At 38.9% G+C, this 23,788-nt stretch overlaps 1 protein-coding gene across 1 annotated transcript in view; it reads left to right on the top strand.

The window, feature by feature from the left end:
• Positions 1 to 535: 535 nt before the first annotated feature.
• The window catches only part of SEMA6D (semaphorin 6D), a 138,135-nt gene continuing 114,882 nt past the window's right edge, over positions 536 to 23,788 (top strand). The window contains exon 1 of the mRNA XM_027792527.2: positions 536 to 614. The gene's annotated coding sequence lies outside the window, so the exon portion shown is untranslated. The remainder of the gene's footprint in view (positions 615 to 23,788) is intronic.

The following is a 23,788-nucleotide window of genomic DNA, read 5'->3' on the forward strand; positions in this document are numbered from 1 at the left end:
CCCTGAACTGCTGCAATACAAATAAGCTGTTAAATGCCAACTCTGAATGTTATTTTTCAGATGTTAAGAGAGATAATCCTGTATAAAACTATTAGGAGGCAAATTTATTTGAGCTTCAAAACCTCTTTGATCTGAAATGAAAATGAACTGTGCATGAGTGTATGCTTCATTAATTTGGGGTTGGCCAATTGTGTGCATTTTTGTTTGTTTCGTCCATGAGGCATCTTACTAATGCAGTTTATTAAAACAAATACTGCAATAGAATGGTTTATTTCCTGGTAAAATCTGTTGCATGGCTTTCATAAAAGGACAGTTTCTCTATAGAAAGTACCAAAATACCCTGTGGGAATCAATACTCAGGTTCACAGTCACTTGAAAAGCCAACATGCTGGTGTGTTGCGTTCAGATCTATTTTAATGGTCTTATCATTAAACCTGTAGTAGGCATTTATAAAGTAAGGCTTCCATGGGTACTGGGAAAGTGTGATTAAAAATAATCATCTGTCTGATGAATATTTTCCTCTGACTTTTGGCAGGATCACTCAACTGAATTCGTGCCAGACTACAGGAACACCGATGCCAGCAATTTGAGGATCTTCACATTTGGTCTCAGTGGTAAGGTCTAAAGATGCCTTAGCAAACCACATTAGAATATTACCGTTTTCTGTTATTTTACACTGAAACTGTGTGAAAAATGAAGTATTTCCTCTTGACCAATGCAAGGATAGAGGGATGTAAGAATATATATTGATCTGCAAGGGATTGAGCTCAGAATGCAAGTTCTGAGCTATTTTCATCAAGCTAAAATCGGAAAGGCCATTTTTATTGTCCTCTCTACTAAGTAACTCCTCTCAGAAGGCTTGACATTGTACATTTTGAAGAATGTAACCATTTACAGAAGGATGGTGGGCAGGCTCCAGAGAGAAAGTAAAATGCACAAAAAGGAAATTCAGTGGTTTCCTCTTGCTGAAAACTGAGCAATAAGTTGTAAAATTACAAATTATTTTCCTCTCTAATGCTATCTTTGCGGTAACTAGTCTGATTGCTCAGACCTTGAGTCAGATTCTCAAATACTGCTGTGGAGCCCTTGTGAAGGTATGCAATCTCTCTGCATCTTGAAGCTCAGAATTTCTGGTGCAGAGATAAATTCTCAGCTTTGGTTAAAGAGAAAAGGAAGAGGGAACAGCTGAGTCCTGCCATACTTCTGCATCAGTTTGGAATAACTTTTCAGGAAAAATGTTACTGGGTAGTGTGGGGTAGTTCTTTAACAGGAAATCTTGTTGGTTTGTAAGTGTTCAGCTTTTGCGGGAAGAAAGTTGCAATTTTTATATTATAATATTGTCTGTGCTGATATTTTCTTCAAAATTATTCTCACCATTATGCCACATACTGCATTAAATATTTTGGGACCTTGGGGAAAGTGGGAGGGCAGAGGAGGCATACCACTGCGCGCTGTACTCCAATGGCCACTGTTAGAGGCAGGATATAGAGAGCCCTTCGACCTCACCCTGTCCAGTCATGCTCATGCTGGTTTTAGATCCCTGTGATACACATATGAAGCATCACCACTTCCAAGTCCTGATGATTCTAGGCTATTGAAGTATATTCAACCGCAAAACCTAGAACTCTTCTGATAGGGGAAAAAAAACCCCAGTATTCAGCATCCCTCTAGCAATTTATTATCATTAACCAAGTAGTTCAATAAAATCTCTGCTTCAGTTTAAAGGTGTGTTCAACAACTATAGCATTCCTATCCGATCATGCTCTTTTCATAAAAAAATGAGCATAATAATTTGTTATCATGATTCCTCAAGACAGATTACATTTCCTTATTGCTGGGTAACTGTTATAATGTTGGAATGTGTTCCTAATAAAGGACAGTATCTCCCTCAGAGCATACTGTACTAGTAACGCACTTTATTAGAAATAAAAGAATACAGCATTCATATCATGTTACTTGATCACATAACCAAGGTGCAGAACAATGGACTATCAAGGCAGTTTTGTAAGGAAATAATATGATCCTAATAACACAATTCTAAACTTTTCAAATGGTTGTTTGACACTAGTAAGTTCTGTGTGCACTCATAAGTTGGAGAGCTGAAAGTCAGTGCTGTTCTGACAGACAGAATTCCTGGAAGCTAGGAGTGACTGGTACTGAACTACTAGATCTTTTTCCCCTGGAAACAGAAGACACTAATGACCCAGTAAAGGAAAGCAAGAGAGCCTCATTTGTTCTGTCTTAATGAAGGCAAACGAAAATCCATTATAAGTCATCCAAGGCCCAGCCCTGTGACAAAACTCCTGTTCACTTCAGCAGGAGCAACATGGGTAACAAACACATAAGCACTAAGAAATACAACTGGTTTCAGATAAAGTCCTTTAGGACCTAGGAGAAAAATTTGACCAGCTATAAATACACACAGGGAGAGAGAGAAATTTCCATGTTCACGCTATCAGTAAATATGTAGCATATGCCTCAGAAGGATTAATGACCTTCAGGGCATACAGATGACCAGTTCACTTGTTCCGCAGTTACAGAGTCAAAAAATAGTTTATTATTATGTACAATTAAAAAAAAAATGTGTGTATATGCACGTGTGTTAAAGTGAGGAAAGAAGAGTGTTACTTCTTAGTGCATTTCTTTATTTGACCACCCCTTCACACTTCGTTTCAGCTTTTATATGTTTTTTTGTGTTCATACTTTATTACATTTTTTGAGGCAAGAAAGGTTTTCAATGAGTTGATGAATGTCCGTATTAAATTGGATCCCCTTTTTTAATTAAGTTCATCTAAATTTAATTTTGCAATTTTACTTCAGTAAACTCATCCGACTCCAGATGTTGAATGTGCTTTTCCTATTCCTGCTCTCACATAATTGTACCTGTAAAAGATTTATGACTTAGAGAGGCATTTCTGAACACTTTTGAGTGTTTTCAGCATATGTTTCATGGATGGCTGGTAACATGACCAATTAGCATCCAAAAATACTGCTCTGCACCCAGGCTTTCTTTTAATAGGATGTTAGTTTTATTAGCTTGAACTTTAAACAAATAATCAGTTTAAAAGAAACATTATCAAAGCATTTCAAATTATAAAGGGATATTGTGTTCAACAGACATTTTAAAAGTGAAAGAGGAGTCTCCAGAAGCTGCAGGATGCCATAAGAAAAAAATATAACCAAGAATTACTCATATTGATTAAAGAAAACCCCAAGCAATTTGTGTATGTTTGGGCCCCTTCCTTTCATTACAAGTGTGGTGGTGAATTATTCGGTGCCGTCAGTGTGTTACTTGAACTTTGTAACCATGGGAAAAATATACTTGTTTTTGGTCTTATTGGTCTTAAAAATTTCAAAATGCTTTTACTGATTTTGCTAATGCGAGCAATGACTTTGCAGACTATCACCACATACTTTTCATATTCTGTCATGTCTTCTGATCAGTGTGAATGGCTCTTATTCTATGATTTACTCTGAATTTGCTCCTTAAATCTGGGCATATCCAACAACATTTTATGCAACACATGAGGCATTATATTATGAGGCTGTGGTTCTCGTCAAAGAAACAGATACCCCAATTAAATTTTCAGGTAATATTGAAAAGAATATTCCAATTAGAAACAATAAGATGGTTGTATTCTTTTTTTTCTTCAAAACAGAATCACTTTCCTTGAGGTTTTTTGCTGATGTAAGCCCTTTTGATACATTTATTTGAAATATTTATCCATGCAGTAAACAAATCCAGTTTGAACATTTGTGTCAATTCAAGGCTCATAGGATGCAAACTGCTCTAGGCATGATTGGCAAACTGTCACTCCAGGATTGTTTGGAGGTTTCCTCAGAACAAGTAAAATTACCAGTTCCAAGCATCAGTAATGGTACTATGAATTACCTTCTCTGGTGGGTTTGTTTTTTTTTTTTTTCTCTTTTATATTCTTACAAGCCTTCATAATATAACTTGATACTTACTAAAGAATTCAAAGAGTTGTTATAATTGTAGCTGTGGTCCATGTGTTAGGAAAGGGATGGACTAAGTGACCTAGTAGTTTACTCAGGAGATGTCAGTGTCAAGGCAGGCTATAGAGCAGTGTCTTTGATGACTTTCTGTAGGCAGCGGAGGAGGGCAGTCAGGGAGCTCCCTCAGTCAGAGCGGCAGCCCTGGAAATTTGACTCTTCTTTTGTGCTCAGGTTGTATCTTTCCAGTGAAGGTCAACCTTGTGGTGAAAATCTCTTCTGTGAGGGTTAGACTTGGGCATCTGTCTCATAACACATTTTACTACCGTTATTTGAGTTCATCTCTGTTTCCCAGAAGGACTTTTCTCCATTCATGAATAGAATGTGCGATTTTGCATCATTTTCATTTCCCCCGGAATTCTTGGTGGTGCTGGGTTAAAGTAACTGCAATACATAATGTGAAGCAAGTATACACTTAATGGAAGTTTTAGCAAAGCGACTGAACTGGCTTATTTAATTTCCAGCAAAATAAAGAAACAACAATCCTCCATTGGGTGAAGTGCCTCTGAGCTTGAGAGGCTTCATGTGGAAGTCTGGATGAGACCCAAAGAAGGAACCACTTAGAAATTACAAAATGACACAGTTTATGTTATTGTTAAATTGTCAAGATTTGCTATATATTTGTTGAGATGGTAACCATACAGGGTGTTTTCAAAGACACTAACTAGAGAAGGGTATGTTAAACCTCCAAAGTCTAAAGAATGCCTAATGACTGCCTGCCAGTACAGCTGAATCCTGCTGGGTAATGGGGGAATGCCTACCATGTAGATATAAAGGGGGTTATTTAGGAGACCCAGTGAGCTGTGAATTATTGCCTAGGTTGTCACAAAAAAAAAAAAAAAAGAAAAAAAAAAGAAAAAAAAATGAGTTGTGAAGAGGAAAGAACGTGTACTGAGTTCTGAATAGCTTTGTGATACTTTTTTTGAGATAGATGAGGAAACTTATATACACTCTCTGCAAAAAGAGATAATCTGTTTTGTCAGATTGCAGATGCACCAGCCACCTAGATTACTGTGAAAAACCCATTAAAGAAACAAAACTGGGTTATTTTTATGCCTGACAAATGCATGAATCATAAGAAAATAATATTTGTCCAATAACTGAATTTAAGATCTGTATTGATCTGGCTTCCACTGAAGTCAGTGGGAACATTTCCACTGGTTTTAATGGGACTTGGGCTGAAACCTGGGGGAGTTAGAGTTGAGAGCTGGATTGACAGGAGAGGTGGTGGGGAATACCTTCCGAGCCCGCTTGTATTGTGCAACATTAGCACAAAGCAAATGGAATTATAAACTGGGAAATACTTTTAAAAAAATTGTCACATAGTGTGCTGAAGCTCATAATCTGAATCCCAAATGAATACTTGGGAAAGCTATACTCTGTACTTATAGAAGGTTACATATATGCAAATAAATTCTAAAAAATGGGAAGAATTTCACCCAAATTATGAAGCTCGTCTCTCTGTTCCCCTCAGGCATTTCATCACAGACTCAGGGTAGTAGGATCTAAACGGGCTGTTGTTTCTATTATATTAAACTCATACAATCTCTGAATTTTCTGTTCCATTATATAGTAACAGGCACTTACATACTGTCATCTTCTTACCTCTTTAAATGGAGTATGTGAGTTTGCAAGTGTGGTGAAAGAAAGGGCATAGGAAATGAAAGTAACTTACATCAGCTGTGTTTAATTTTTTACAGCTACTTCCTTTAAGCAGATCTAGCTGGAAATATTGTCTTGTTTTTCAAAATTGTAAATGACTTTTCAAATTAAAGCTTTTTCTTTTTTAAATCCTGCTTTCAGCAGAATAAGTAATATTTTGTACAAAGACTGAATAAAAGGGTGAGTCTAAGACCATAGGACTGCTAAGATCACAGGAAAGAGTATTTTTCAAGGGGTTGACCTTATTTTTCAATAAAAATGTTTGAGATTTTATTGCTGAAAATGAACAGCTGGAATTAACAGGAAGAGTAAATGTTTTTTCATCTACATTTGGAGGTGGAGTAGAATTCTTCAGCTCTCTCTGTAATTGTTGGTAAGGACTTTCTCTGCCGAGCTGAGTGATTCTAATTTAAATGATTTGTTTTTCAATATGAATAAGATTTGCTTATCAGTCAGCTTACATGTAATCAACTTAAATGCAGTTTTAGAAAGAGATGAACCATGTCAATGTAATTCCCAAGATGAGAAATGAATACCTGATGAACTTCATTCTTCTAAGATAAAAAATAATGCATTCCTTTAGGTTTTTGTTTGGGGTGGTTTTGTTCCTGGGGATTCTGTTAAGTGGCAGTCATGGGGTGGGTTCTTGTTACAAAGGGAATATTCTCCACGTAATATATACACATACTTACTTGTCTTGTAACATAGTTCCATTAGTAGTGAAATATCCCCAAATATTTTAGTTTTACCAACAGATCTGTTTAAAACACAGAAAATAAGCATGACAAGTCAGGCTAGCCAAAAAGGAAGATTGGGTATTGAACAAAGGCAGTGGTAGTTCAATGTGAAATATGGGCACACACCTTGAACCATTTCTTATTTCTGAACCATGCCTTACTTCTGTAGGTTTCACCTGACAAAGGTGAATGAGAAACAATGGTCTGACAGTAAAACCCGGGCCCCAGAGAGGAGGGAGATATTTATAGCAGTAAGACAAAGTGAGGTAGTAGGGAGGATTTGATGTTAAGCTGAGTTTCCTTAACTAGGCTGTGAGCTGAGATTGCAGAGTCCATGAGAGATCTTGGAAGGGGCTGCAGGGCTTTGGGTGCCTTTCGTGCAGTGTGGGTTAGTCCGTAACTGTAGTCTTAAGAGAAATATAAAAAATGGTGTTTGGGAAAGAGTATAGCAAAAAGGCAGGGCAGTAAGAAATCTTACACGACACTGTGGTGCTTCATGACTGTATGTTACATGTCCAGCAAGGTCCTCTTCCAAAATTATTCCCCTTTTTGCCAAGGTCTGAGCTAACAGCCCTGTGCATCTCTGTGTTATGGAGTGATGGGACCTTACTGTATCCCATAAAAATGGAGTAATTCTTCATTCATGAGACTTATTTAATACACAGCACAATAAATTCATTAACTAATTTCTTATTTTATTTTTTTTACTCAGTGTTCACAGTTAAAGTGCAAACAATAAATAGCAATTTAAAAAAATAAAATAAAAATAATAATTAAAAAAAAAACCAAAAGCAAAAACAAAACCAAAAACAAACCACAAAACCCTGCTGGTCCTCCAATTGTTTTTGTTACATGCTAGTGCAGAATTACTAATGAGAGCATATTTAGGTATAAATAAATCTTTTATCCTCATTATAACTCCACTGTGTTCCTACAGTGAAGTCATCCACACAGATCTGCTTATGGGTTGAAGGCCTCAATAGCCTCTTTTATTTGTAATAAATATTGCATACTAATGTTAACAATGTCATTGTGTGATGTCTCAATAGAGGATTATGACTTCATGTAATGTTAGCTTGATGTCTCTTCTCTCCTGTAATGGAGTCAATTTTCCTTACAAAGGGGATGAGAATCACTTATTCAAGAAACCTTGTAACAAATATTCTATGTTAAGGTGGCACAACGAAGCTCAAAGCCTGTAAACACAGAGTTAAAGTTCAGTGCTTAATCTTAATTTACCCCTGCTGGGTACACTGAAATACACTTTAAAGTTAGAAACCCGTATTTCCCCCAAAATAGCATTTGAAGTTTGAATTACTGCATTTTCAGGTGTAATTCCACATATAGGTATATGGAATATTCCTGAAATGTGCGTGACTATAAATAACATAATCATAAAAATGATTCTGTGGCACATAGCTAGTGCAAAGAGAGGATAAAATGTATTTATATTAATAAGCAAAGAGTAAAGCAATCTTCCGTCATCTGCCAGAGACAAACGGCACGTTGGGGAATAGGGCCCCAGCTCAAATGGCACTTATGCACATGCTTAACCTCAATTATGGCATCAATGGGACTTCAGTACGGTCTTAAACACCGGGGGAAAAGGGAGCTAATGCATTGGCATAAAGACTCATATTTATATAATAATGCAAAATATTAAGTAAACTGTAGCACAGTCATTTGTGATGCATGAATATAGATATCTTGTAATATTAACGTAATACAATTGGATGCTTAGCTCCTGAACGCCTTCAAAATAATTTATCTGAATGCTCGTGAGAGAAGTTCAGGCTAAGATGAAAAGCATAAATCTGCCTAACAGCTAACAAATAATTCACATAACTGTCTGAAGACATGTTCAGAATACAGGATTTTATGAAAACTAAAGGGCAGAATATTACAGCTTTTGTGAAAATACCAGCTCTTACTTGTGCAAGATTGCAACTTAACATGAAAAATAAAATTAAACAAGACTTATCCTACAACAAAACTCAAACAGAAGCTGAATCCTTCTTAGTAGAACAGGACACCTCTCGTAGGAAAAGGTTTCAGAACCAATGCTATCACCCCAGTTTTTCACATCTGTACAAAAAAGACATGTCACATTGTATAGGCCAGCAGGTACTGAAATTACATGGATACTTCTTATGGAGAAAAGAATGTGTGATGCTTGAGAAAGATAAAAATATTAGCACATCAGATCTCCAGACAAATCAGGCAGATTTACACTGCAATTGGAAGTGTTATTCTGATGAAAATATAGACATGGGATTCGTTTAAGTGAGAGGTTATTCTATGTTACAAATATGTTATTTGAGAGCTATTATTTCATTTAGTATAGTTAGGAACTGTTAGCTAGATTGTCTTATTTCTGCCAGTATAAATTTGAAGATCTTCCACTCATGTCAGCAGTCAACTTCACATTTACACCAATATTTCTGTACAGGATTAAGCGTTTCCCCTTTAGTCTGTTTTCTGAGTTTTAACTGCATATTCATAACTTTATATTTGGAGTTTCCTTTTATTTTCACTAGACTATGTACTAACTAGGAATGGTTTTAAACCACCTAGTGATGTGGATTGTGTTGGAGTGAACAAAACAGAGGATGTGTACATGATTTAGATTAGATATTAGGTAGATTTAGATTAGATATTAAAAAGAAATTCCTCACCGTGAGGGTGGCGAGGCGCTGGCCCAGGCTGCCCAGAGCAGCTGTGGATGCCCCATCCCTGGCAGTGCCCAAGGCCAGGCTGGATGGGGCTGGGAGCACCCTGGGCTGGTGGGAGGGGTCCCTGCCCGTGGCGGGGGGGTGGAACTAGATGGTCTCTGAGGTCCCTTCCAACCCAAACCATTCTATGATTCCATGACACCCCTGGCTGAAATGGGTGATCCGTTCCCGTGTGCACAAAGGAGATCGGTTAGGAATCACCAAATATTTTTTGCCTGTAGTCACTGGGATGACATGAGCATAGGTTTGACATGCCTGTGAAATGAGGGCAGCAGTGAACAGATGTAGTTTCAGCTGGTTGTTGACGAGGTGGGTGTCAACAAGTGCCGTTTCAGGGACAGTGTGCAGTGCTTTTGGTGCTCGGGTGCTGTAGATGTGTTTACCTGTGGGATGTTACCTCTGTGGTGATAGTTCAGCAAAAAAAAATCTAGACTTTGTTCAAGAAACTCCAAAAATACAGGCTTCCAAGTCTGTGCAGGGCTCACTGTAGGATTCGTGGAGCCTTAAAAATTCCCATTACCTCTGACTTTATTTTGTGTTACTTTACTTCAGTGAGGACTGTTCACCCGCTTACAGTCCAGCATGTCAAACATGTCTGCAGGGTCGTCGCTCTTTGGGACACTGCTCAGCGCAGGGGGGTCAGGCATGACAGTGCCTTGAAGTTTTAGCATGATGTAAATATTCAAGAGAAATGTGAGGCTCTGAGCTTCAGCTAGCTTTTGGATTATCTTAAATGTATTTATAAAACAGGAAAAGCACTATTTTGATCTCATTTTCATAACAAAAAAAATCTAAGGGGATTTCCTTTGAACTTTACAAATATCTGTGGAAATCATGTAACAGCTCGGCAGGAAAGCTGCAGGTTTTGAGAATTAAAAATGAGTGAAAACAGGGATTTTTGCTGAGAACACATTTCCAGTTCATGGGATGCACTTCCAACTGGACTTCAACCTGTCATAACAAGGGCCAAAACTTTCCCCTCTGTGAGGGAACCCCTTGTGCATGTTCAGTCTGGTCATCTTAGTGGACATGAAAGGAAGAAGCTGGATGAAAGGGCCTGGAGCTGTTGTTCCCTGGGTCCTGCCTCTGCTGGGGGTCCCTTCAGGGCGCCCTACAGAGCAGTGCGGTATGTGCAGTAGCCTCCTGCCTGGCAGCAGTGTCAGCCCTGGGCTGCGACTACAGCCTGCCTGCACAGCCTCTCTGCAGTGAAAGCCATGCATTAAAAGAGTCCTTGTAAACAGATAATTAACTTCATGTTTAATTATATGTCCAAAAATTGTCTGAAAATTGATGTTCCAAAAATTAAAAACTAATTCAAATTTTTTAGCTGCTCTCTCCATATTCATTAGGAAAATCCTCCAAAAATTGTCTCTTGAATAAATAAGCCTCCACTTACATAAATAAAAGAGCTATATTTAGATTCCAGTTCAACATGCAGGAGAAATTTGGCAAATCTAATGTTTTCAAATCGATTTGATATGTGTTATGAGAATAATGTCAGTGGAAAGGTTACTTTTTAATTTTTTTATCTTTAAAAATGTGAGGGAGGAGGAAGAAAGTTGGCTTTGATAAACAGAAAGGCAATGCTTTAAATAGCTGGAGCAGAGATAAGGGAAAGAGCTTCTAAATAAATGAGGCGTGATTTTTTTAAAAAAAAATCCAAATGAAAATTGTGTATTCGACAGAACAGCTTTAAATTTTGTGAAACAGGACAGTGATATATTTTAGAGTTTCAAGTAAGGAAGCAGAGAGTCTTGCCATGAGAGAATATGTACTACATCCATGCAAAGAAGACAAATAACAATATCTAAAATACTTTCACCTTGACTAAAGAAATTCTATAAGATAGAAGTAATTTTGATTATGCCACAATAAAAGAACATCAGAATTTGGAGTTTGATAAAACTGTTCTGTTGGCTGGGAAGTTTGCCTTTCAACTGTGTTTGATGTGACGTTTGGTTCATTTTGCCAAAATGTTCCATGCCAAGCATTGCTATTAAATCTTTTATGTTGCAGAGATTTTTGTCAACAGGCACACAAGGATAGGGTTTTAAGTGGAGTTAATCATTGAACTTGGAGAAGAGAAACACTGGGGAAGTACTTCACTTACACAAACCAACCATCATGCAAGCTTCAGCCATTTCTGTAATTACTACCCTGTTTTCAGAATCGTGTAGGTAGAACATAAAATCTGGATCCCCCTCTGATCTCTACTCGTGTTTGTCTTGTAGAGCCTATTAGAAGTAGTGGATTATTAAAATAGAAAAAGCCATGTATTTGCTGCAGCTGCTGGTGTATCAAATCTTTTGAAGTCTACTTATGCAGTTGTGTCTGAGCACTTATTTTAGAAGCCTAAGAAATAACATAGAACTTTCTAAGGTATCATCGTTTTCTGACTCATTTCTTTGCAAGTATTATATCATTTTAATGACAGATTAAATGTTAATCCATTTTGCCTTCAAAAAACAAACCTTAAAAGGACCCCTATAGAATAAAGGAGCGCCTTGCCTTTTTTCCCCTGTACCCTTCAGTGTCTTCAAAACAGTCACATTTTCAAAAAATATTTTTAGTTGGTGTTCGTGGTTTCATCTTACTATTTGATTTGCATTTGGGCATTTCTTAAATGCAATGGTAAACATATGTTGGCAAGGTGTGGTTCGGTGGTTTTGTTACTAGTGTGGACTCAGGTATATGTAATCATTGAATGTAGATTAGCCCTGTAACGAGAGCTGCTAATAATTGTAGACGTTTGGCAAGTGATCGCTTTCCATACCAGAAAGGAGAAGTAAGGACATACTCATACATGGGTTATACTGAGTAATGTTTAGCAGATATTACTGTGGTATTACTGAAACTCTAACTTACAATTCTTAAAGCAAAATCTACCCTCCATCACCAAAAGCAGCGAGGTGTGGTAGTCAATTATGATTGGTATGTGGGAGACAAAATCTGTGGCACAATCCAAGCTAAGAAATAGATCATAGCCTGACAACAGGGCAGCTCTTACTACCTAATGAAGCAATAGTTCCTAATGAGCTTGTCCTCCTGAACCATACAGGATAATGGATATATGCAATTCTGGACTCCTTTCCCCATTTTGCAGAACCCAGGTCCAGCTGGGAGGCACTATGGTGTAAAAGGATGAGTGCCATTTTCCATTGCTGACTCTTCGGTTAAAATGATTTGTCCTTGGGTTTCTCATTTTCCATAGCAATCACCACCGTAACTCTGCGTCCAGTGGCATTTGACTGTGAAAGTGACACCCACACTAGGGAATATGTCTAGAAAAGGAGCAGACATGACGACTGTTGCTAAAGTAGCATCATCCCTGATGGGTTTGTAGCACTCTATCCCAAACAGGGACAAAAATTTATGACATGGACCACAAAGTCAACAGACTCAAGCCCTGCACTCGCCAGGGACAGCCCTAGTCTGGGTCTGGTCAGGACCAGGGAGGGTTGCAGTGCCAGGTGGAATCCCAATCCCAGGTATTGTTTAGGAGCTGGTGGCAGGGTGTAACAAAGCCTGCTGATGTTCTTTGCCTTTCTTTTGGTATGCTAATGGATCCTCGATAAAGCTGGCATGCATTTGAGATGGCTTGGCAGTGCAACAGAAAAATCCCAGTATGGATGCCACGAGTAATCTTTCTTCCCAGATGATGGGAGTTTTACAGGAACTGTGCTAGTCCGATCTGGCAGCACCCAGAAATCCCAGTTTCCCCCGCTACGCACTTTGGCTGCTGCTGTTCCCACTTCACTTATAAGCCAACATCTCAGACAGAGCCTGCACCAGTGAGCTCGTTATAAAGCCGCAGACAAAAGTCAGGCAAAGAGTAATCCCAGTAAGATGCTGGTTAAGAAATGCCTGTGCCACTTGCACAGCTCCCTGGAGATACCAGAAGAGACATACCAGTGACTCTTACAAAACATATTGTTCCATTTCTTGTAATTTTAAAGAAGGTGGCATGACTACCTTAAATTTTGGAAGTGTGTATAAAAGGGCATAAATAACAGCTCTCTGAGCTGTGTTAAACCTTTTAAAAGTGGTATTAATCAGAAAGAATTTCTGTTTAAAAAATAATCCTTCCAGTAGAGACATGTCTGTTGCAAGTACTTAAAAATAGATCCCTTAACTGAAATTTCCAAATTAAAAGTTTTATTTCAAAATAAAACATTCTAGCACATGTGTTTTTCTGAGGAAACTGATTAATTAGACTTTCTGCTAACCTGTTTCTGCTGTAAAGGCAGTGATGGTGTGGAAGGGTGGTTCTTCCCATGCGGTGGGTGGCTCCAGAAGATGGAGCTGAAGTGCAGCAGGAGGAAGGGAAAGACCCCGACTCATCTGCCCACCCACTAACAGGAGCTGTGGCTTGTGCAAGCCCTGGGGCTTTAGTTTAAAGAGTATTTTTGTTGAGGGAGCTACCCGTGGACTCCTGCATCCCACGTTACTTTGTTGTGCACAGAACGACTGTTTGTGTGGCCTCTGTTAAATAGAAGAGCCTATGTATTTTTTTAAAAAAGGAGGAAAAAGGTCCAGTTTACTGCTCAGTCCCACAAGCATCTGTTCTGGGGACAGTGCAAGGGCAGAAATAAGGATGCAGAAAATACCTGGTTATTTTTCAGCAAAGACCTTTTTCCTCCAGGTACACAATGTGGTCTTCGCTTACTTCAGCCCAACTGGGGAGAACACTGGGGTACGGAGGCAAAGCATGTCACCGAGGCTCCTTCAGCGGTCACTGCTGTGGAAGGAGACACTTGTGACTGTAAACATTCAAGTCTTGAGAAGCCCAAACAGTCCAGGAGTAGCTAGGTCTTGCACCCTTGTGACTCCACAGAAATCAAGGCTTGAGGGTATCACCAAGACCTGTGCTGTTATTCTCATTTTTGCCTGCCTTGTAACATATCCAGATGTCTAACAGATACAGCAATGCCGTGCTGGCGGAGATGGGTAAGGAATATTTTTCCAAACAGAAGCAGAAACAGCTCCTCTGTAATGGCTTTGACTTACCTCGAAACAAGAGCCAGAGAAAATGCTATGTGTCGCTTGCCTATACGGTCCCTCTGAGGCTTTAACTTCGTGCACATTAAAAGGTTTTTACATTCCAAAAATTACTCCTCAGTTAAAAAGAGGGAAGATGCCCTTTGCTACTTTTGCCTAGAGCCCAATATCCTCCAACATTCCCGAGCAGCTGTGGCAATGCTCTGCTTAATGCAAAGAACATCTGGGCTGCCTGCAATTCTGGGGAGAGAAGTGTCAAAAGTGTCATAGACATCCTTGAGCAAAGAAGAATCTTTGCTTTTATTACACGGAAGTGTCAAAAACAGCATTATTGAACACCAGGTTGCAATTTGGCATGCAGAATATAAGCCTGAATAGATGTGACAAAACCCCTTCTACAAAATTGCTACTTAACATTTTTTTTTGTAGTTTCAAATTAGCATTTAAAGAAAAAGAGCAAGCAGGGAGCAGCAAGGTAGCCCTGACAATGAAAGATCCTGTTGTTCTTTTTTTGGTCCTTATTTCACATCCTCGCTGCTGTCCACTGAGTGACTGAGATTGATTAAATCATTGTCATCATCAGTGAAATGCACTGCATTGATCCAGCCTCGCTCACAAAGCCAGCCTATGTGACGCAGCTAATTTGGCATAATTGAAAGTTCCAGCTCCAGAAGGTCACTGAGCTGGATTCAGGATACTAGTTATCATTTTGTCCTTGGAATAGGGTCACCTTTCCTGATCAAATATGATGGTGTTGTGTTGCACTCTTAATTGCTTTTTCATGGTTTGCATAGGATAAATCCAAGCTTTCGCATTTTGATTGAATTTTTGTGGTGGACAGGAGATAATTATCACCTTTTTATGCTAAATGTGTTTTTTTTAAATTCTGATTAGACCAAAACATGGGATTGAGCTCTTGTTTTTCACTCAACTACAATTCTACTAAGAAAACCCTCAGATCAGGACAGCAGATGTCTTTAGATAATGATGGCAGTGTGATAAACATCATCAAGTATTTACAAAGGAAAATTTGGCACTAGTTAAAAGTTTGTTGGAACAGTGTTGAAGGTGATGTTCCTCTCTTCTGTTACCACATCTCTGTTTCCCACATTCTCCTCTTCATCTCTGTTTTCTGCTGTTCTGTCCTGCAGCGTGAATGCTGTGGTTGGGATCTCAGGCTGAACCAAGTTTGAGACCATGGAGTTAAGTAAACTCCAAGGTCACACACAGAGAACAGAGGAGCCGCATCTGACTGGGTTGTCAACTTCTTAGTAATGCCAAGTGTTTCAGCTGAAACTCCTCTGAACAGGGTCCAGTTTCCTGATGAAAGGTTGTGCCTTCAGGAAAATGGCCATCAAGCCATTTGCTTCATGCTTTAAGATGGACACCAAAATCCCACGCCACTTTCAAGATGTGTGGTTGATGTAAGCAGTGCAGTATGAATATGCATATGTAAAAACTGTTTCTCATAAAGAAAAACAGCCAAACACTGAAGTGTTTGGAAAAAATGTTTCTTTGTACTTTACAGAATCCAGTGGGCAAAGCTAGGAATTTAGATAGGTCTTAAAAGCTGTGCGATTGCTTTGCTGGCCCTTTGCTCACAGCGAAAATAGCAGTATCTCGTATTTCTTTCCCTGTGTTCACTGTTAAAAAGTCAGCATATCCCAATAGCTTCCATTGCTTCCCATTCCAAGTGCAGGTCAAAATGCCAGCTTTCTAATGGTGAATGTCATGTATAATTTATCATAGAAAAAAGTACTTGATAAAATCTCTGCAATACTTTCTTCTTGCTTTTTTATTCAAATAAGGGTTTTTTTTGTGTTTTGGGGAGTTTATTGGTTGCTTGCGTTTTTGGTTTTTGTTTTTTTGTTTGGGGTTTTTTTTTTTGGGGGTGGGGCGGTGGGGGGGTGGAAGCATGCCTTCTATCAGCTATAAAGCAAGCAACAAAGAAAATGCACTAAAATGCTAATGTAGTGGTAAATAAGGTAAAGGACAACTGTGGTACTCTTGTGGGATGCTGGCTTGACACAACATTTTGGTAATGGAGTAATATAACTTAATTTCTGAGTTGTTCAAAGTGATTTGTGAGGGATTTTCATAAAGCAAGCAACGTAGAATTGTTATGAGTTTGGTGATACAACATTTTTTATAATGATGAACAAAACAGTGACTAAAGATAGTTGGCTTATTGAAAGAATTTAAGATGTAAAAAGCCAATAAATCTTTCTATAACGTTTTTAAAAATCTAGTGTTTGGACATATGCACAGAAATAGGAGGTAGATCCATCTCGAATACGTAACTCTCTTCAAAAATAAAGGTCTAATCTAGGCCAAAGGGAAATAATAAGCCATAATGCAATAGTTCTGATTGTTTTATGTTTTGTAAGTCTTTCAAAAGTTTCGTCCTAGCAGCTTTTATAAGAAAACTTACAATCGACAAATCCCAGTGGGCTCCTATTTATAGTATCCTAATTTTCAAAGAAAGCAAATCAGGCAACAGTTTTTAACATGAATAATATTGCTCCCAGCATTCTGCCTGCAGCCCACACATTGTGTTTTTTGGCATGATTGTGGCAATTAAAAAAAAATAAACAGATCTTTTTAATATTTTTTTAATACATAAACCATTGCAGTCAACGCTGACACAGCTGGCAAAGAAACTCAGTGAAAGGTAAACATTCTGCTCAGAATGTAACATAACATATTGTTGCATTTGGTTGTTAAAATGTAATCTTCCTAAAATAATATTTTAAAAGTAAGTTTGGGGGTTTTATTTTTTTTACAGAGTTTCTAGTGTATTGCTATCTGATTAAAAAAAATAACCTTTTAAAGAATGACACTTATAATACTGGATATTTCAGTCAACAGCTTATTGAATTTTTTAAAATATTCTTACCAAACAAAAATCAGGAAAGAAAATGAGGTATGATGTTTTATCCTTCAGCAGAATGTAATAGTCTGAGCTAGTAAAATCAATTTCTTTTAATAAAATTCTGTCAAAAGCAGGAAGTTAAATAATAAATGTCTTCAACTATTTAAAAGGAAGAAAACTTCCAACAGAATGAAGATTAGTTTGTGACTTGCTTCAGCAACAACAAAAGATTGTCTAGTTCCTTGACCTAATTACTGCGAGCATGTATGAGCTGAGGTTACGGACTGACATATTTCACTAGGGAAAACATGCAAAGGTGTTTCTTTTAGGTGAGGGCCATAGGGAAATAGTTAGCTGTTGCACTGTCTAGAAGTTCTCTAATTTATTTTTATTTTATTTTTAAAGATCATGACTTTGTGTGATCATTTATGATTAAGAAGCTGCCCTCCCACATTTTATTCCCTGTTGGAGGCAAATGCAGGGGCAGCAGAGTGGGGCTGGGTGCACCCAGGATCCTGGTGCTCCCTGCAGGGCTCAGGAGGATTCTTAGCGAGAGCCAGGGGGTACCTGTGTGTTGCAGACCCTCCAGGTGTGCTGGTGCTCCCAGGACGGCTTCGTGGGAAGTGTGCATAAACAAACTAGCGCAGAAAGCACTCAGTATAACCCTGTGGAAACTTGTGGACATGTTGAAGCTACACGCACCCCATGTTGCGTGGCAGCTCCGCAGTTACTGAAAATCCTGCTGATGTTTGCTGGCCTGGCAGGTAAGAATATGAGGTACGCTGTTTTGTGCTGGCTGGGCAATGGAGCAGTGTTCTGTCTCTAGCCATCTGAGTGTCCACCACAAATGGTGTCCTCGTCAGCTTGCCTGTCACACTTCAGTTACGCTTGAAATGAATTTTTGAAGAGATCAAACTTTTCCTTTTACTCATTACCGGTACATCTTTGGTATTGAGGTCTTCCAACTCCCAGTTGTTTCTCCTTTTCTCAGACTGAATTATAAAAAGGGCAGGTGTCTGCAAAATAGGTATCTGTCCTTTTATAATCTAGTAAATAGCCCTCTGGGTACAGAGTTGGGAGTATATGGATTTTATAAAAGCGACTGAATAGTCATTTTTAATGTGTATGACATGAGATGAAGAGAAGCATTTAAAGTTTAGAGCAGTCTTCAGTAGAGAGGAAGATTATCTGGTGCATCCTATTGTTGATCTTGGCATGTATTTCAGATGTTAGTTGTGGACTTCACAACACCCTCGGGGCAGTTAATAACAGCTAAACAAGCATTGACTCTCCCGAAGTCAGGGGAGTTCTATCGGTGTGAATCCAGGGGGTTTGTTGTCTTTATGTCTCATCACAGGATAAGTTAAAAATAATGGTGCAGTAAAAGCAGTGTAACAGAAACGTTCTGAGGTCTGGTTCTGCCATCATTCAGATCTGTTACACCAGCACAATTGTGAACCAGCGCAACTGAGACCAGGACAATTGTGAACCCAACTTGTCCTCCCTGACTAGGACAAATACCATGCCAAAGATTTTGATTACAATAGAGATATATTTTTTTTCCATTGGAAATACCACAATTAAAGAGGAAGAGAACTTCTGGGGTGCAAGGGAGAATCCTGGAATTTTTGTCTAACTAGACTTTTAACAACCTGTGCCTCACTCTGTCCATGGAGATAATCATACCTGGTATCATAGCATAAAAATAGCCAAAGACTAGGAGCACGATGTATTCCGTGTGAAAAGTCAGTTGCCCTGATCTGATCCTCATATAAGAAATGAAGGAAAGCTTTTCCAGATTCAGCAGGTTTCAGTACAGCCTGAACTGTTAGCTGTTAGAATAGGAGTATTTGGGGACATCCCACATCAAGTTTTCTGTTGGTTTCTTAATCTTGATAGATCAGCCTGCGCAGCTGTCCCAGTGTGCATGTTGGTGGATTTGAGAAGTCATACGCTCCTGACTGGGGTCAGTCTCTTGCTGCTCTTACTGAGTTTCAGAGGAAGCTCCTTGCCGAACGCAAAACCCAGACTTGATGAGTGAATAAAGTGAACTATGTTGTATCAATCAATTATTAAACTATAGACCTCCAGGATCAGAACAGATGAAAATTTCATGTACCCCTATCTATGATTGGCAATACTTTTGGTTCAGGCTTTCTGAGCCATTGATACGTGTCCATCTGCCTTCTGCTGGTGTTCTTGGCAGCCCACATAGGCCTGTACACAGCGAAAGGTCATCTCTAGTAGGTAGAGATGAACAGATTCTCACCTGTAGCTCTTCCCTGGGAGTGTCAGCTGAGCAGGTTGGGGTTCCCTGTGTGGCTGCTGGTGTGCACATGCCCGTGATGCACAGCAGGCTCTGCGCTCCCAGTCCAGCCCAAAGTCAATAGGAAAAGAAGTGCCATGCGATGAAAGAATTGAAATCTTTCGTGATATACAGCACTATGATTGTTATTGTGGACCCTGTATTAGGCCCATGTAAAATGAAGTTGTTGATGTTAAACACAGAAATATCCGGGATAATTTTATGTCCATTCAAAATAAAGAGGTGGAAGGGGAGGAAAAGAGGAGAAACACAAGGGATCGGTGTTTGCTTGATAGAAAAAGACAGCATCTGTAGGGAGAAAATTATAATTCTAAGTTTTTTAAGACTATTACAAAGAGTAGAGAATAAAAATCGAGTGAGCTGGAAAAAGTAGTAAAATCTATAAACATTAATTCATAGTGTGCTTTTTTGAAGTATATGACATTTTTTCCCACAAACCCGCTAATAGGGTTCTAAATATCAGTGAGAATAGCAAATTGCTTTTTCCATCTCTGGGATCTATAGCTTCACCTCTACACTTGAATAGAAACATTAACCAAGAGGCAGATACTTCTTTCTTTTGTTTATGCTCAGCCTTAGGAATTTTTCAGCTGAAATCAATTATTAAAATGTTTATTAGTAAGTGTTAGATATTATTATTATTACATTATTATATGTAAGTGTTAGAAATGCAACTCTGTTAAACACATACGTATATATATCTTGAATTCAAGTGAGATATTTTTGTCCAGATTTTTTTGCCAGGTAACAGAATTTGGGAGGAGAGACAATGTATAACTTCATATTTACTTGGTAGATACTGTATTCATTAGGACATTCAAATAATTTGATATCTTTTAATTTTCTTTACATAAGAGAAAGCAGCAGTTGGTTCTTAAGAAGAAACAGGTTCACACAGGGTTTATTTCAAGTGTTATAGCAAGCATGGGGTTTAATGTAAAAGCTTCTAAAAGATCACAGAAGAAATGTACTAAATGATTGCAGGAAGTAGAACTCCTGGTGCAACCAGACTTCCAAACACTCTTCTGAATGAATATAGGTCTCTGATTAATGAAAAATATTCATAATACCTACCTGAGGTTTCATATGTAGTTTTATATATGCATGTAGAACAAGACAATTTGGGTGTGTATTTGAAGAGAGAAGACAAGACCTTAGGATTAAAATATGTATCTTGGCTTGTAATGTCTCTACTAATGTCTGTTTCTTTACTTCTTTGCTATTGTGTGCTTTCTCTATTGTTGTCACTGGTGCTTAGGAAAGAGAAGTGTTATTTCAGAAATTTCAGAATGAATTAGCTGAACACCATCTCTGTGTCAGATGTGCAAGGTATCAGCACATGGACTGATGTTCACACCAGGTGTTTTGAGTGCATGTGTTGGACAGAAGAGGATCGAGTGCCCATAGCACAATACTCTGCCTTAGAGGGGCAAAGGTTAAATAGACCCACACTTCCGTGCCTCCTTTTCCCATGGCGCTCTGGCCAGGAATGGCTTTATTCCTAAAGAATGAAGACACAGGTCTTGCTTGTTAGGCTTTTGGGATCATAACACCGAATATAGTGAAATAGGCCTTAAGTTTTTGGAAGCTGGGAAGATTTTCTTCAGACATCTTCCTGTCTGAAGAAAGGATTACACATCAGAGAAATGTAAATCTGTTTTGGTTTTTCTTCTTTTTTTTTTTTTCAAATTTCCCTTAACAATTCCACCATATCAATTACTTTGCTCCGATGAAACAAAATGCAGTTTCCTCTTTCTGCTCCCTCTGAGCATCCCTAGCTCTGAAGTGGAGCTGCCCATCCAGCTGGCAGGGTGCTGACACGGGGGTGCTACTGCTCCAGCAGTAGCTGGTACCTTTGCATTCAGCTGAGATCCCCTGGTGACAGCCAGTCAAGCTCTGCTGGATCCTTCGTCCCAGATACAGACCACAATCCATGAAGCAAAATAGTTCAAAATACTATGTTGCCCCTTACTCTTTTCCTTACACCAGTGGTGCCAGCTTGGAGTACTTCATTTTCATGTGCATCTCTGTTTTTCACTCCATGGCTTGTCTAATGAAATACTTTAATGAACATGTAAAACACTGCTCTTCTGTGTCTCTCTCTCTCCTCAAAGCGTCGTCTGCTGTGATGCCACAAGAAGTCACTCACACCCCGGGAGAGCAGGGTTCTGTGATAGCCAGAATGAAAGGTGGAGATTTTTGTTAAAAACTTTCAGATGATTTTGGAATCATTGAAGTGTGAAATAGCTATTTCGTTAGCTTACGATTTTTCTACACATAACATTTATTCTTCATCATTCCCTGTTTTTGCTTGTCATTGCTATTTGTTGCATCTTGCTTCAGATGAAAGTGTAAACTCTGAATAAGCCTCATATCTTCTTGCTCACTGACCTAGCACCGTAAAGCCAATGGCAACATTAGTGGAAATATTAGTCAGCCCTCTGAAAGAAGGCATAGGCAAGCAATACCCTTCTCAGTGTGAACAGCCGCCTGGCATATAGGTATGGTTCATACTGTAGTCCAGCACATTTCTTAGGAATTATATTCTGTGGAGTGTACTTTATTGTGCATTTCTTAGAATAAAGCTATTACCCTATAGGCCAAATTAATACATCCACATTTTAAAAGGAAACTAATCATTTCGATTTAAACCCTCTGGTTTGTGTTTGCAAGACTGGAGAAAATTGAGTCTAATATGAAACGCATGATTATAAATCCAGTGTAATAAACATTAACAACAAATTTCTAAAGGCTACCCAGAACTTGCAGTAACGCCCTCTATTTTGTTCTCATTTATGGCGATGATAATACAAACAAAATCCTTACAACCCTGTGAGTGGGCTTCCTCTGGGCTGTGATCAGAACTGGGGGTTTTGTTTGCATTGATTTTTGACCAACAAGGAGCTCCCTGATGTTGTGCGAAGGCCGGGCGGACTGAAGGCACGCTGTGCTTCTGCAGGCAAAGGCACTCTGGAGTCAGTGCTTCCTCGGAGCAAGCAGTGGCAGGCTGAATTTTGTATCCCTGAATTAGCTTCTGGGTAGATCTCTGTAAGCTTCTGGAAGGATAAGTTTTAAATTACACGTATTTTGTTAGAAGCTGTGCATGCCAAAATACGCCCTTCTCTTTGCTTTCTTCACTGTTGCAGTTTGGAAATAAGTAGCGCAGCTAAAAATGTCGGCTTTTTCGAAACTGATAAAGGATAAGTATCATGGAAGAATAAGTTTATCATTTCTGTGTGTTTTTCATTTAATTGCCAAAACATTTAGCCAGAATGAAGGAAAAATATTCATACCGTATGGAGGCTGTGAGATGAGCGTCATTTTAAATACCCATCCCCTCTTTTTCATCTCGGCTCTAAGGAACAGGCGTAGTGTAGCAAAGGAAAGTGCAAGGCTGGTAGGCTCAGCTGTATTTTCAGAATACTGGACACATTGTATGCAGCCTGGCGCATAAGCAAAACAACAAAAAAAAAAAGTGAACAGACATTCTAACAAAAATTAATAATTCTCAGCCAAGGGAAGAAAGCGTATCTGGTGAAACTACAAGATAGGAAGGATATCAGTATCCTGCTCTGCCAGATGGAAGGAAGATGGGGTTTGGATCTACTATGGCTTTCTATACTTGGCCTGGAAAGTGCAATGCTGTGTGTGAAACTGCCAGTTTGCTGGTGCATTCCCATGCCAGAGTCTCTCTTGACACTACTCAAAAAGGAAGACATTTATTTAAGTGAGAATAAGAAGAGAAGACCCCAAAGATATGGGCAAATCCCCCTATATGTTAGTCTAAGTATATTGTAAATATCACAGGAACTCTTTAGAACAAGAACCATCTCTTTTTTTTTTTTTTCCTTCTTCTTTTTTCTTTTTTTTTTTTTTCTTTTTTCCCCCTGCCTCAGTACAAACCTTGGGTGAGGGAAGGTTAATCCTTAGCGTTGATGCCCAGTTTAGAGATACCACGGTAGGGAGTGGCTCCTTCCAACCTAATTTTGTCTAGATTAGCCCAAAGGGACTTCTCTGCCCATAGACCTGGACTGCTTCTCGTCCAGCAAAACTCAGTTAAGTTTGCCGATTCGATGGGGGAGGTACTCCTAGGGCACTGGTCAGGACTGGGACTTTTCAGTATTACAGTAATACAAATAAGACATTATGTTAGGAGGCTTTGAAAGAGAAATCTTTGACTGTATTGAGCAAGTAATGATGTTTGATGTACCTCCAAGGTGGCAGTCAGTGGGTGAGCCTTGCAAAACTCAGCTGCTTCTCTCTCAGCAAGTTTCTGCCTGGTAAACAGTGCCTTTGTTTTCTGTTTATGTGGGCTCTGACGCCTTAGATTTCCCTTTGATGTATGAGTGAATCCAGTGCTTCAAAACAAAACTCAAACTAGAGCTGGAAAAGCATACAGGGAGAGAAGAAAGAAAGGAAAAGGAAAATGTAGTTTTGAGTATCGCTA

Source organism: Falco peregrinus, chromosome 1, assembly GCF_023634155.1.
Source record: "Falco peregrinus isolate bFalPer1 chromosome 1, bFalPer1.pri, whole genome shotgun sequence".
Lineage (NCBI taxonomy): Eukaryota > Metazoa > Chordata > Aves > Falconiformes > Falconidae > Falco > Falco peregrinus.